Source organism: Chrysochloris asiatica, unplaced genomic scaffold (assembly GCF_000296735.1).
Source record: "Chrysochloris asiatica unplaced genomic scaffold, ChrAsi1.0 scaffold00018, whole genome shotgun sequence".
NCBI lineage: Eukaryota > Metazoa > Chordata > Mammalia > Afrosoricida > Chrysochloridae > Chrysochloris > Chrysochloris asiatica.
The window spans coordinates 21,739,269-21,751,473 of record NW_006408536.1 but is presented as its reverse complement, the minus strand read 5'-3'; the positions used below and the strand labels follow the sequence as shown (position 1 = coordinate 21,751,473).

At 42.4% G+C, this 12,205-nt stretch overlaps 1 protein-coding gene across 1 annotated transcript in view; it reads left to right on the top strand.

Moving 5' to 3' along the window:
* Positions 1-12,205, top strand: part of MOSPD2 (motile sperm domain containing 2) — a 49,830-nt gene that overhangs the window by 9,247 nt on the left and 28,378 nt on the right. The window lies entirely within an intron of this gene.

Here is a 12,205-nt window from a genome sequence, read left to right as displayed (position 1 = left end):
CCATCTTGTTTGTTCTCCCCATTGGTTCTTGATCATATGTTATCTCTTTAAATGGTTGAACATTGACCATTTCCTTTTGGCACGGTGACTCTGGATTACCTTCCATCTTCTTTGATGCTTTCTGCATCATTCAATATCTTGCCCATGGAATCCTTCAGAACTGCAATTTGAGGCTTGAATTTTATTCTTCAGTGTTTCAGCTTGAGAAATGCTAAGCATATTCTTGCCTTTTGGTTTTCAAACTCCAGGTCTTCGTACATTTCGGTATAATACTTAACTTTGTCTCTTCTAGATGCTTTTTGAAATATTTTGTTCAGCCCTTTTACGTCCTCATTTTTTCCATTCACTTTAGTATCTCTGTTCTGGAGAGCACATTTCCGAGTTTCTGACATCCATATTGGTGTTTTCTTTCTTTCTCTCTTGTCTTTTAAATGATTTTTTGCTCTCTTCTTTGTATGCTGTGCTTGATGTCACCCCCCAACTCTTCTGGTCTTCAGTCATTAGTGTCTAATGCATCAAATCTCTTCTTTTTTTAGGTGTTGTTTTTTTTCTTCTATTGTGAATTGAGTAAAGGTTTATAGACAAGATCATCAATTTCACATTCAACAAAGTATACACTTTGTTTCATCTCAATGATTATAACCCCTCCTTGCAAAAACAGTTATTCTACTTCCTCCCTGTGGCTCTGCATTTACATTTTATATTTCACAAATGAACAAAGCAAAAGTATTTGATGTCCACATACAAAACAAATCAAATCTGTTCATAAGATTGTCTCCAAATCCAGGTGGAATATGTTGATGAAAAGGATTCTCTCAAAGCAAAGTAGTGTGTAGCATTAAGCATTGGGAGGGTTTGGGCCATATTTTAAAACCGGTGTGTGACTTATCTATCTGCAGTAATTGTAAATATCAGTGTACTTAAAGATTTACAAGGGAAAGGAAACTAGAAATCTTCAAAGGCTTTCTCACTTAAGGTTTTAGTTGTTTCCTGATAGAGGTAGAGTCTGATCAAAGTAGAATAGCAAAGTAGTAAAGAGCTTTTATCACCATCCAGCACGGTATCTGGCAGTGTTCTGCTATTCATCAGGTTGTCAGGGGCTAAACATTCAGAAGTAGTCCGCCTCTCCTTCTTCTTAGTCTGTTCTAGTCTGTAAGCTCTGCTGAAACTTGTTCACCATGGGTGACCTTGCTAGTATTTAAAATACCAGTGGCATAGATTCCAGCATCACAGTAACCTGTAAGCTCCCACAGTATGACAAACTGACTGACGAGTGGTAGGTGAATGAATATGTTGTTGGTAAGTGCCACTGAGTCGGTTCTGACCCATAGTGACCCTGTATAGGGTTTCCAAGGAGCGGCTGGTGAGCTTGAACCACCAACCTTGCAGTTCAAACTGACCTTGCAGTCCTACACATCAATCCATAGCACCATACCAGGACTCCCAATGAATATGTTGTTGTGTTGTTAAGTGCCGTCGAGTCGGTTCCGACCCATAGTGACCCTGTACAGGGTTTCCAAGGGTGTAAATCCTTACGGGAGTAGAAAGCCTCATCTTTCTCCCGCGGAGCGGCTGGTAGTTTCGAACCGCTGACCTTAAGGTTCGCAGCCCGATTCGTAACCACTACGCTACCAGAGCTCCTTCCCAATGAATATAGTAATACTTAAATATATATACATAGGTAGATTAAGATCTGCCCTAATTGCCTCTCCTCCCCCATCAGAATCTGGCAGAGAAACCTTGACAATGTGTCTTATGAAGACAAGGATTATCTCAAAGCACTGTGTAACATTAAGCACTGAGAGGGCTTTGTCCTTAAATACACACACTTAGGAATGTATGAACACACTTGTGTAGCTTATCTACCTGTGATGATTGTAAATATCAACATATTTAGAGATTTGCATGGGAAAGGAAAATAGAAACTGTCAAAAACTTTCTCACCTTGAAGTTTCATTTGTTTCCTGATAAAAGTACAATCTGATAAAGGTAGAATAGGAAATTAGTTAAGAGCTTTTTAGATTTGCCTAATCAGAAAGTGGAGTCCTGGTGTGGCCCTGTGGGCTAATGTGTCAAACTGCAAAGTCATTTGAACAGCAAGGTCGGTTTTTCGGGTTTGCCAGCTGCTCCTTGGAAACCCTATACAGAGTCGTTATGTGGGAGTCCTGGTGTGGTGCTGTTGGATCAGCACTGGCCTGGTAACCACAAGGTCATCAGTTCAAATCCACTGTCTGCTCCTCAGAAATCAGATACAAGGCCACTATGAGTCAAAACAGACTCAACAGCACTTAGCAACAACAAGAATTGGAGAATGATTTCCCGTTTAAGCTGACCTTTTCGAAATCACCCAGGTCTGTTTAGAACATCTACTTTCCTTCTTCCTCTTTCACCACGTCTCGTATCATTAATTATATTGTGTTTTAGAAGAGGCTCAAGACCAACTTAAGCGAATGTGATATTGCCCTAAAAGAACGAACCCAATCTACAATTATTTCTTTAAACACTTGCTATACCTCAAAAGGAGTCCCTTTGTGGCAAAAATGATTACACACTTGGCTGTTAACCACAAAGTTGGCAATTCAGATCCACCCAGAGGTACCTGGACTCCTGAGAGGTCACAGCCATCACAAACCCTATAGGGTGCCATTCTCCTGGGACACAGCTATGGTCACCATGAGTTGGAATCAGCTTGACAGCAACTGGTGTGTGCATTACACTCCAAAAGCTCTTCTAGAGGCAGGTTCTTAGGAATTAGAAACATATTTGTCTTTCCATCGATATGAAGCTACTGAGTATGGACAGATTTTTTTTTTTTTTTTAAGCTGGTGAAAGAATGAAATATAAGTCTATAATTGTGTCATGGATTTCTAATAGGACTTGCTTGGTTTATTTTGTTTTTTCTTTGATTGTCTCTGAGAAAGTCCATTCTGAGTCTCAAATGAGAAACATTTCCCCTTATCGCTTCCTTCTCCTTATGGCCAAGGCAAGAGACCAGTCCCTTGTGGCAATAATTTATTCCGTTCCTTAATGACTCATTATGTGCAGAATTCTGGGAAGGAGTGTGTCAGTAGTCGAGAAAGCTAAAGGAGAGAGCCCAGTCCCGAACTACTACAATCCAAGAGAAGGATTCTAACAGTGATTCGTATCAAGATTAACAGAAAGGTTTAAGTCAATTCTGTAGGCGTCAGAGACAAGGAGAAATGGCTTCTGGTGGCTGGGATGACTGAGTTAGCACACAGAACTTCATTGAAAAGTGTATTTCTCGTGAACTTGGAAGGATGGAAGCACTTGGACTAGCAGAGAATGTAGTTCAGGCAGATCAAATAGTCAGAGCCAAAGCATTGAAGTGAGAAGCCGGAGAAGCAATAAGTTGATTCTGATAAGCCTTAGGAAAGGTACACTCACGTGGCTGAAAACAGTGGGGAATGTATCAGAGAACCTTGGACGTTCAAGTGATGGGTTTGTACTTTGGTGGATATGGAGAACCATGGAAAGACATTTTGGATTTGTTTTCTGACTTTATAAGTATAGTAAAACCTCGGGTACAAAATGGCATGGTGGCCATTTGACTTCCTCTGGTTTTGTAAAAGGGAAGGAGAGTCAAACCCAAGGCTGATTCTTGTGAGGCCGAGGTCAGACATGCTTCTACCCTACACCTTTCTTGACCCTATTCTGATACCAGCCATCCCGCCCGCAGCCCTCTCTGCTCCACATCTGGCTTCGGTAATCCATTACAATGGGCACACAGAATTTAGCGGCAATACCCATGATTTGGTAGCGTAGTGGTTACGAATCGGGCTGCGAACCTTAAGGTCAGCGGTTCGAAACTACCAGCCGCTCTGCGGGAGAAAGATGAGGCTTTCTACTCCCGTAAGGATTTACACCCTCGGAAACCCTGTACAGGGTCGCTATGGGTCGGAACCGACTCGATGGCACTTAACAACAACAACAACAACCCATGATTTGGGACGTTATTAGGGATGTGCACCACTCGGGATGCAGCAGTTCTCCAGGCAGGAACACCTCTTCTCTGGTGGACTGCAGACACGCCTCACTCTTGTCTGTGGCCTCTCAGCCATGTGGCCCCTCAGTTTATTCCCTGTTAGGGCAAGTGTTGCAAAGTTCAAAGAGCACATCCTACAAGGCAGCCTCCTGGAGGCCCATAGGCACACACCTTTACTCGGTCCATGGACCGACAGCTCGCAGCTGCTCGCTCTCCTCCTCTCACTGCTTTTCCAGATAGGGATTGCACAGTCTCCACTAATGGCTCATTTTCCTTGTTGGTCTTGGAACTGTCTATTCCTACCTCTGAGGTGACTCCTTTTAAACCCAGGCCGATGTCAAAACAAACCAATCCCAGCATGCTCTTACCCAGTGGGAGTTAAGAAGGCACCTGATGTGGCGCTGAACTGCAAAGCCAGTTTGAACTGCAAGGACAGCAGTTCGAGCTCACCAGCCGCTCCTAGGAAAACCTATACAGGGTTTGTATGGGTCAGAACTAACTTGATGGCACTTAACAACAACAACAAGACTTTGGATAGAAAAGCCTTATCAAATAAATTCACACAGTCTGGAGCCCTGGTGTGGTGCTTTAGGGTACTGGACCACAAGGTCAGCAGTGCAAACCCACCAGCTGCTCTGTGGAAACTCTATACAAGGTTGCTACGAGTGGGAACAGACTTGCCAGCACTTTAACAACAACAGCATCTGTTGAGACGGAAGCTGGTCCTAGAAGGAAATCTCCAATATTTTTCACTAAGAGAGCGATAGAAAAGTGGTGAGATGACACCAACCAAAGCAGAAACGTCACAAGACTTGCAAATACCAGCTTTCACTGGGTATGCATTCATTTCCATGACGTTGTTGTGGTGAAGTGCTGTGAGTTGGTTCTGACCCATAGCGACCCTGTAGAAGGATTCTAAGGAGTGGCTGGTGAGTCTGAACCACTGACCCTACAGTTCAAACTGTCCTTGCAGTCTAGTGCTTTACCCCCAGTGCTACATCAAAATTGTCTAAAGAGTCACCCATGATCTCTATCCAGAGACAGTTCTAACCGTTGATGAATTTTTTTCTAGTCTTTATATGGAGTCTTGGTGTGGTGCTACAGGATAATGCGCTGGACTGCAAGGTTAGTTTGAACCACAAGGTCGGCAGTTCAAACTCACCTATACAGGCTTGCTATGAGTTGGAACTGACTCTTCAAGAGCACTTAACAACAACATATGTTTATATCTATTATAGGAGTTCTGGTGTGGCGCAGTAGGGTAAGCACTGGACTACTAAACACAAAGCCAGTGGTTCAAATCTACCAGCAGCTCCTCAGAAACCCTATATAGGGTTGCTATGAGACAGAACTGACTTGATGGCACTTAACGACATCTGTATATGGAATCCTGGTGTCGCGCTGTGGGTTAATGTATTAGACTGCAAAGTTGGTTTGAAATGTAAGGTCAGTGGTTCAAGCTCATCAGCCGCTCCCTGGAAACCCTATACAGGGTCGCTATGAGTGGGAACTGACTCCAGGGCATTCAACAACAATAACATGGGTCTGAACCGATTCAACGGCTCTTAACACACACACACACACACACTTAATGAAAATACCTCGCAATTTTGCACACTGAATATTTTATTAATGCAATCTTGTGTTCCATATTTATGAAGTAAGCAACAGTTTCCATTACTGTATAATTTTCACTTCTGTAGATAAAAGAAAATGTTCTTAACTTTTATCTAAAATAGCCCATTCTTTTTGAACATTTAAATTCTTTCTAGTTTTTTTGTTTTGTTTTTGTTTTTTGGTACAGTAGTTCAGATTAGCAGTCCTGGTGTCACGCTGTAGGATAAGCACTAGAACACAATGTTGGCTTGAACCACAAGGTCAGCGGTTCAAAACTCACCAGCCACTCCTCAGAAACCCTATACAGGGTCACTGTGATTCAGAACCAACTCAATGGTACTTGACAACAACAGGAAGAACAACCATTTAGATTATATCCTGAAAATTCATATCACAATGTAGAATTCTTGATTGTCAGAGTTATTTAGTTTCTCTCTATAAAGTCACACAGATACTGATCTCAGCAGCCTACTCAAGCTTGTCAGTTTCACTCCGCCCTTCCCTACCCATCCCAAAACACTACATTTCTTAATGATGGGTTGTTTTAGCTTGCCTTTATTTCATTACCCGTGAGGGTAAGCATCTTTTCATTGTTTACAGCCATTAATGATTTCAACAGTTTTGTTTTCTTCTTCAGTCAGACTTCTGATACTGATACGAGCCTTTCTGGTTTATGCCTCTTTTGCTTTTTTTTCTTTCTTTAATTTTTTTAATGTTTTCAAAATGAAGCCAAAGCAAAAGATCCAGTTGCCATTGAGTTGATTCCAATGCATCATCGTGACCCCGTGAATGTCAGAGTAGAACTGTGCTCCATAGGGTTCCAACTTCCATCCATTCAAACAGCAGCTGAGCACCTTAGCCATTTGTACTACCCAGGTACTCTACAAAAGTCTTCATTTTTTCCTGTTTTTTTTTTTTTTTTTTCCACTGCTATTAAGTTAGTTACTCTTTCTATTCATTTTTGGTTTGCTTAGCTTTTTAATTTTTTACTTTATATATGAATGAAATATGTAAAACATGAATAAAATAAACACTCATGTATCATCACTCAGCCCCCCAAAATAGAACCACTTAGCAAAAGAAATAATATCTTAAAATCCTCCTGTGTGTCCCCATCCCTGCCCTACCTAGGGCAGTTACTTCTCCTGCATTGGGTTTTACTTATTATTGGATAAGCACAGGACTGCCAACCACAAGGTTGGTGGTCTAAGCTGCTCCACGGAAACCTTGTATGGGTCAGTATGAGTCAGAACCAACTCAACGGCATTTAACAACATTATTCTCTTAAGAAACGTTGGTGACACAGTAGTTAAGCACTTGGCGGTGCAAAGCCACCATCCACTTCAGGGGAGAAAGATGAGGCAGTCAGCTTCTGTCAAGATTAGACACAGCCTAGAAAGCTCTAGGGGGCAATTCTAGCCCCTCCTGTAGCTTCGTCGCTAGGAGTCAGAATCTACTTGATGGCAATGGATATTATTTTCTTGCTTTTCTTAAGTTTTAGCATCTATGAGATGATTTCTGACCAGTACTTTATTCGGTTTTGCCTCGTATTGAACTTTCTATAAAGGCTGAATGATTTTTTCCCATGACTTGTTTCTGTTACTCAACAGTCCTTCATTCTACCATGTATGTTACCAGAATCCATTCCTGTTTGTGACTGTTTCTAGGTTTCGTTACTGTTTCTAGGTTTCGCTACTATGTCCAGTGCTGCTATGAGCATTCTGATATGAGCCTGGTCTACAAGTGCAGGAGTTTCTCTTGGGTAGTTGTTCTCAAAGTTGGTCTTTGAGACCATTTCTAGGGGTTTGAGAGGTCCACATTGTATTCACAATATACTAAAGCATTGTTTTTCTTTCTCACTGTAATTCTCTCACACATGTACAGTGGTGTTTTCCTACTTGATGATATCACTGCTCTTGACAGCTGATAGAATGTGCTTTAATATCTAAGACAGTATTGTCGTTAAGTGCCAATGAGTGGGTTCTGACTCATAGCATGGCCCTGCGCCATCTCACAAATACTGTGATGTTTGATCCCATTGTAGCTACCACTGGGTCACTCCACCTCCTCCTTGAGGGTCTTCCTCTCTTACGCTGACCCTCCCACTTTACCAAGCATAATAGCCTTCTCCAGGGACTGGTCCCTCCTGATACCTTGTTGGAAGTATGAGAAGCCAGCCTGGCTTCTAATAAGCTTTCTGCCTGTACTTCTTCCAAGACAGATTTGTTTGTTCTTTTGGCAGTCCATGGTACTTTTAATATTCTCCTCCAATGCTACTTTTGATAATGATCTTCAATTCTTCTGTGGTCTTCCCCATTCATTGTCCAACTTTTGCATGCATATGCAGTGATTGAAAATACCATGGCTTGGGTCAGGCACACCTTAGTCCTCAAGTTGATACCTTTGCTCTTGAACACTTTATTAAAGAGGGCTTGTGCAGCAGATTTACGTAATGCAGTAAATCATTTGATTTCGTGACTGCTGCTTCCATGAGTCTCGTTTGATTTTTTTGATTACTTCCATGAGTGTTGATTATAGATCCAAGCAAAGGGCCTTTGACAATTTCAATCTTTTCTCCATTAGTCATGGTATTATTTATGGGTCAAGTATGGTGAAAGGATACAACCCTGACACACACTTCCTCACAGTAACTATTGTTAAATATAACCCACATAAACGAAACAGCACTTTGGGGGTATTCAATTATTTGTAAGAGTGCAGAAGAGATCCAGAGACCAAAAAGTTCAAGAATTTGCTGCTCTAAAGGAGCTCTGGTAGCGTAGTGGTTATTAATCAGGCTGCGAACCTTAAGGTCAGCAGTTCGAAACTACCAGCTGTTCCATGGGAGAAAGATGAGGCTTTCTGCTCCCGTAAAGATTTACAGCCTCGGAAACCCTGTGCAGGGTCACTGTGAGTTGGAACTGACTCCAAGGCACATAACCACAACCACCACCAAGGTGTGGCATAGTGGGTTATGCATTGGGCTGCTGACCACAAGGTCAGAAGTTCAAACCCACCAGCTATTCCAAGGGAGAAAGATGAGGGTTTTTGCTCTTTTGAAGTTGCACAGCCTTGAAAACCCATACAGGGTGCCTGTGAGTTGGAACCATCCTGACGGAACCCAACCACCACACCATCAGGACATGTCCTGTTGTGGGTCCTGGTGTGGCCCTGTAGGGTAAGCACTGGACTGGTAATTGCAAGATAGTTGTTGTTAAGTACTATCGAGTCAACTCTGACACATAGAGACCCTGTATAGGGTTTACAAAGGAGCTCTGGTGGCGTAGTGGTTACAAATCGGGCTGCGAACCACAAGGTCAGCAGTTCGAAACGACCAGCTGTTCCTTCGGAGAAAGATGAGGCGTTCTGCTCCCATAAAGATTTACAGCCTCAGAAACCCTGTACAGGGTCGCTATGAGTCGGAACCGACTCCACAGCACATAACAACAACAGCATAGGGTTTACAAAGAGTGGCTGGTGGGTTTGAACTATCAACCTTGCAGTTAGCAGTCCAGTGCTGATCCTATAGTGCCACACTACAAGGTAGGCAGTTCAAGCCCACCAGCTACTCCTTGAAATGCTCAAGAGGAGCACTTAGCAAAAACAAGGGCTAGCACTTACAGCAAGGGGTGTGTATACAACAGTGAAATTGATACCTGTAAATGAGACTCACATTCATTGTTACTAAGTTTTCCAAAGTGATTGTATCGATTTTCATTTGTTTTCTCATATCCTAAAATTCACCAGTGTGTTTCTTTCTTTCTCACCCAGCATCTGATGGGTGTGGTGGGATATCTCATTGTAGTTTCTATTTGCATTTCTTTGAATACCAGTAAGGGTGAGAATATCTCTTATCTTTTTGGGTCATTTGGTTTTCCTCTTCTGTGAAAAGCACCAGCCTTTTCTTAGCCCTTTGTTTAGCTTGTCATGTTCTCACACAAACCAAAACAGCCTTTACACTGACAGAAGAGAGCAAGGTCTAGGAAAACATGAGAGACAGGGAATGTTAACCCTAAACTTACCGCAGACTCACTCCTGTCAGCTATGTCCTTTCTAGAGCCAAATTACTCCTTTCATCTTTCTGGTCCTGCACTATCATTATTCAGGACACGCTAACTTGGACATGTCATCAGGAAGGACCAACCCCTGGGGAAGGGTCAACGAAACAGAGGGCGAGCTTCAATTAGAATGATTGACCCCAGTGGCTGTAACTGGCCTCAGACAGCCTTCCTGTTGGGACCCAGCACAGGACCAGGCCAAGTGTCCTTCTGTTGTGCATGATATCCTTCTTTAGGGACTGGCCCCTTCTGATAAGATGTCCAAAGTATGAGAGACGAAGTTTGGCCATCTTGGCCTCCAAGGAGCACTCTGGCTGCACTTCTTCCAACACAGATCTGTTGGTTCTTTTGGCAGCACTTTCAATATTCTCCTCCAACACCATAACTCAAAAGCATCAATTCTTCTACGGTCTTCCTTATTCACTGTCCAGCTTTCGCATCCATATGAGGTTATTGAAAATACCACGGCTTGGGTCAGACGCACCTTAGTCCTCAAGCTGACATCTTTGCTCTTCAATACTTTAAAAAGTTCCTGTGCAGCAGATTTGCCCAATGCAATACGTCGTCTGATCTCTTGACTGCTGCTTCCGTGAGTGTTGATAGTTGATCCAAGAAGAATGAAGTCCTTGACAACTTCAATCTGAATAGTTTGTTGTTAAGTACTGTTGAGTCGATTCTGACCCATAGTGACCCTGTATAGGGTTTCCTAGGAGCAGCTGGTGGGCTTGAACTGCCAAGCTAAGAAACATTGCCTAAGGTTTATCTACTACAGAACCACTTGTTTTATAAGAGGTCTTTAAAAACTTTGTGGGAAAATGGAAAATTCTCTATGACCTTTTCAAAACCCTATACAAGGTCGCCATGAGTCAGAACTGACTCGATGGCACTTAACAACAACAACAGTGTAGACTGGAAAAATAGTGCCCAGACATTAAGAGCCATGTCCTAGGTAACCCACTGCCATCGAGTGGATTCTGACTCATATTGACCTTGTTGAATGGAATAGAACTGCCCCGTAGTTTCCAAGGCTGTAAATCTTTACAAAAGCAAAAAACAAAAACAAAATACCAGAGAGAATAGAATACTGTTAAATTATGATGCATGGAGGGGATTGTAATCATTGCAATGAAACGAAATACAATAGGATGAGTGTAAAGCTGCTGTTCTCCCATGTAAACAACTTCTACTCAATTCACAATAAAAACTTAAAAAAAAAACAAACAAATTGACTCACCTTTCTCCTGTGGAATGGTTGGTGGATTCAAACCACTGACCTTTTGGTTAGCAACCCAACCTTTGATCCATTGTGCTACCAGAGGTCCTATCATGTCTGCACATGCTTGATTTATAGGTTAATCTGTATCTCATGGTTGTTGTGACCAGGTGCCCTGGAGTCCATTTCTTAATAGAGAGATCCTTCGCACAAAGGGCAACACTGTCCTGATTGCACCATCCTCACAATTGTTGTTATGTTTGAGCCCATTGTTGCTAAGTCGGGGTACTTACTGTGTCTGAGACTTCCAAATAATTTTCATACAGAGTTTTTGTTCTGATCCATAGCAACACTGTGAGTATATAAAGTAGATTAAAAATAAAAGGATTGAGACTCAGAAGAAGATAAGTCTCAATGTGTTTTGTTTTTCCTGCCCTTTCAGCTATTGTCTCTTTGTTGTTGTTGTTAAGAGCCGTCGAGTTGGTTCCAACTTAGGACCTGAAATAAGGCAATGTGTATAGAGAAGAGCTTTGTTGTTGTTGTTGTTGTTGTTAGGTGTAGTTGCGTCCATACTGACTCTTAGCGACCTTACACACAACAGAATGCCTGGTCCTGCCCCATCCTCACAACCCTTACTGTGCCCATTGGAATAGGAAATGATTACTATTAGAAATGGTGGCCACAGAGCCTGAAAAATACTAAATACCTAATAACTGCATGCATAGCCAGTCTTCCATTTTGCTTTTAGTTCATTTTTTTTCTGTGACCCTTGCCAAATGCCTTTTTAAATAGTTGTTATTTTTTAAGTGCTGCCTAGTCGGTTCTGACGCCTAGCAATCCCGAGTAGGATTTCCAAGTTTAAACCACCAACTTGCAGTCCAAACCAACCTTGTGGTCCAGTGCTTATCACCAGCACCACACCAGGACTCCTAGTCTTTTTAGAAGCCCTTCTAGCTGAGTGAATTACAAGCTGAGCTGCTAACCACAAGGTCAGCAATTTGAACGTACCAGTCGCTTTGAGGGAAAAGGATGAAGCTTTCTGCGCCACACCAGGACTCCAAAGATTTGTTGTGGTTGTTGTTTAGTGTCATCAACTCAGTTCTGACTCATAGTGACCCTGTATAGGGTTTCTGATGAATGGCTGGTGGAGCTAAACTCAGAAACCCTATACAGGGTCACTATGAGTGGGAACCGACTCCACACCACACAAGCACTACCACCAGTCCTGTCTTGGAGTCCTTGGGTAGTGCTATAGGATAAGCACTGGACCACAAGGTCAGTTTGAACTGTAAGGCCAGCAGTTCAAACCCACCA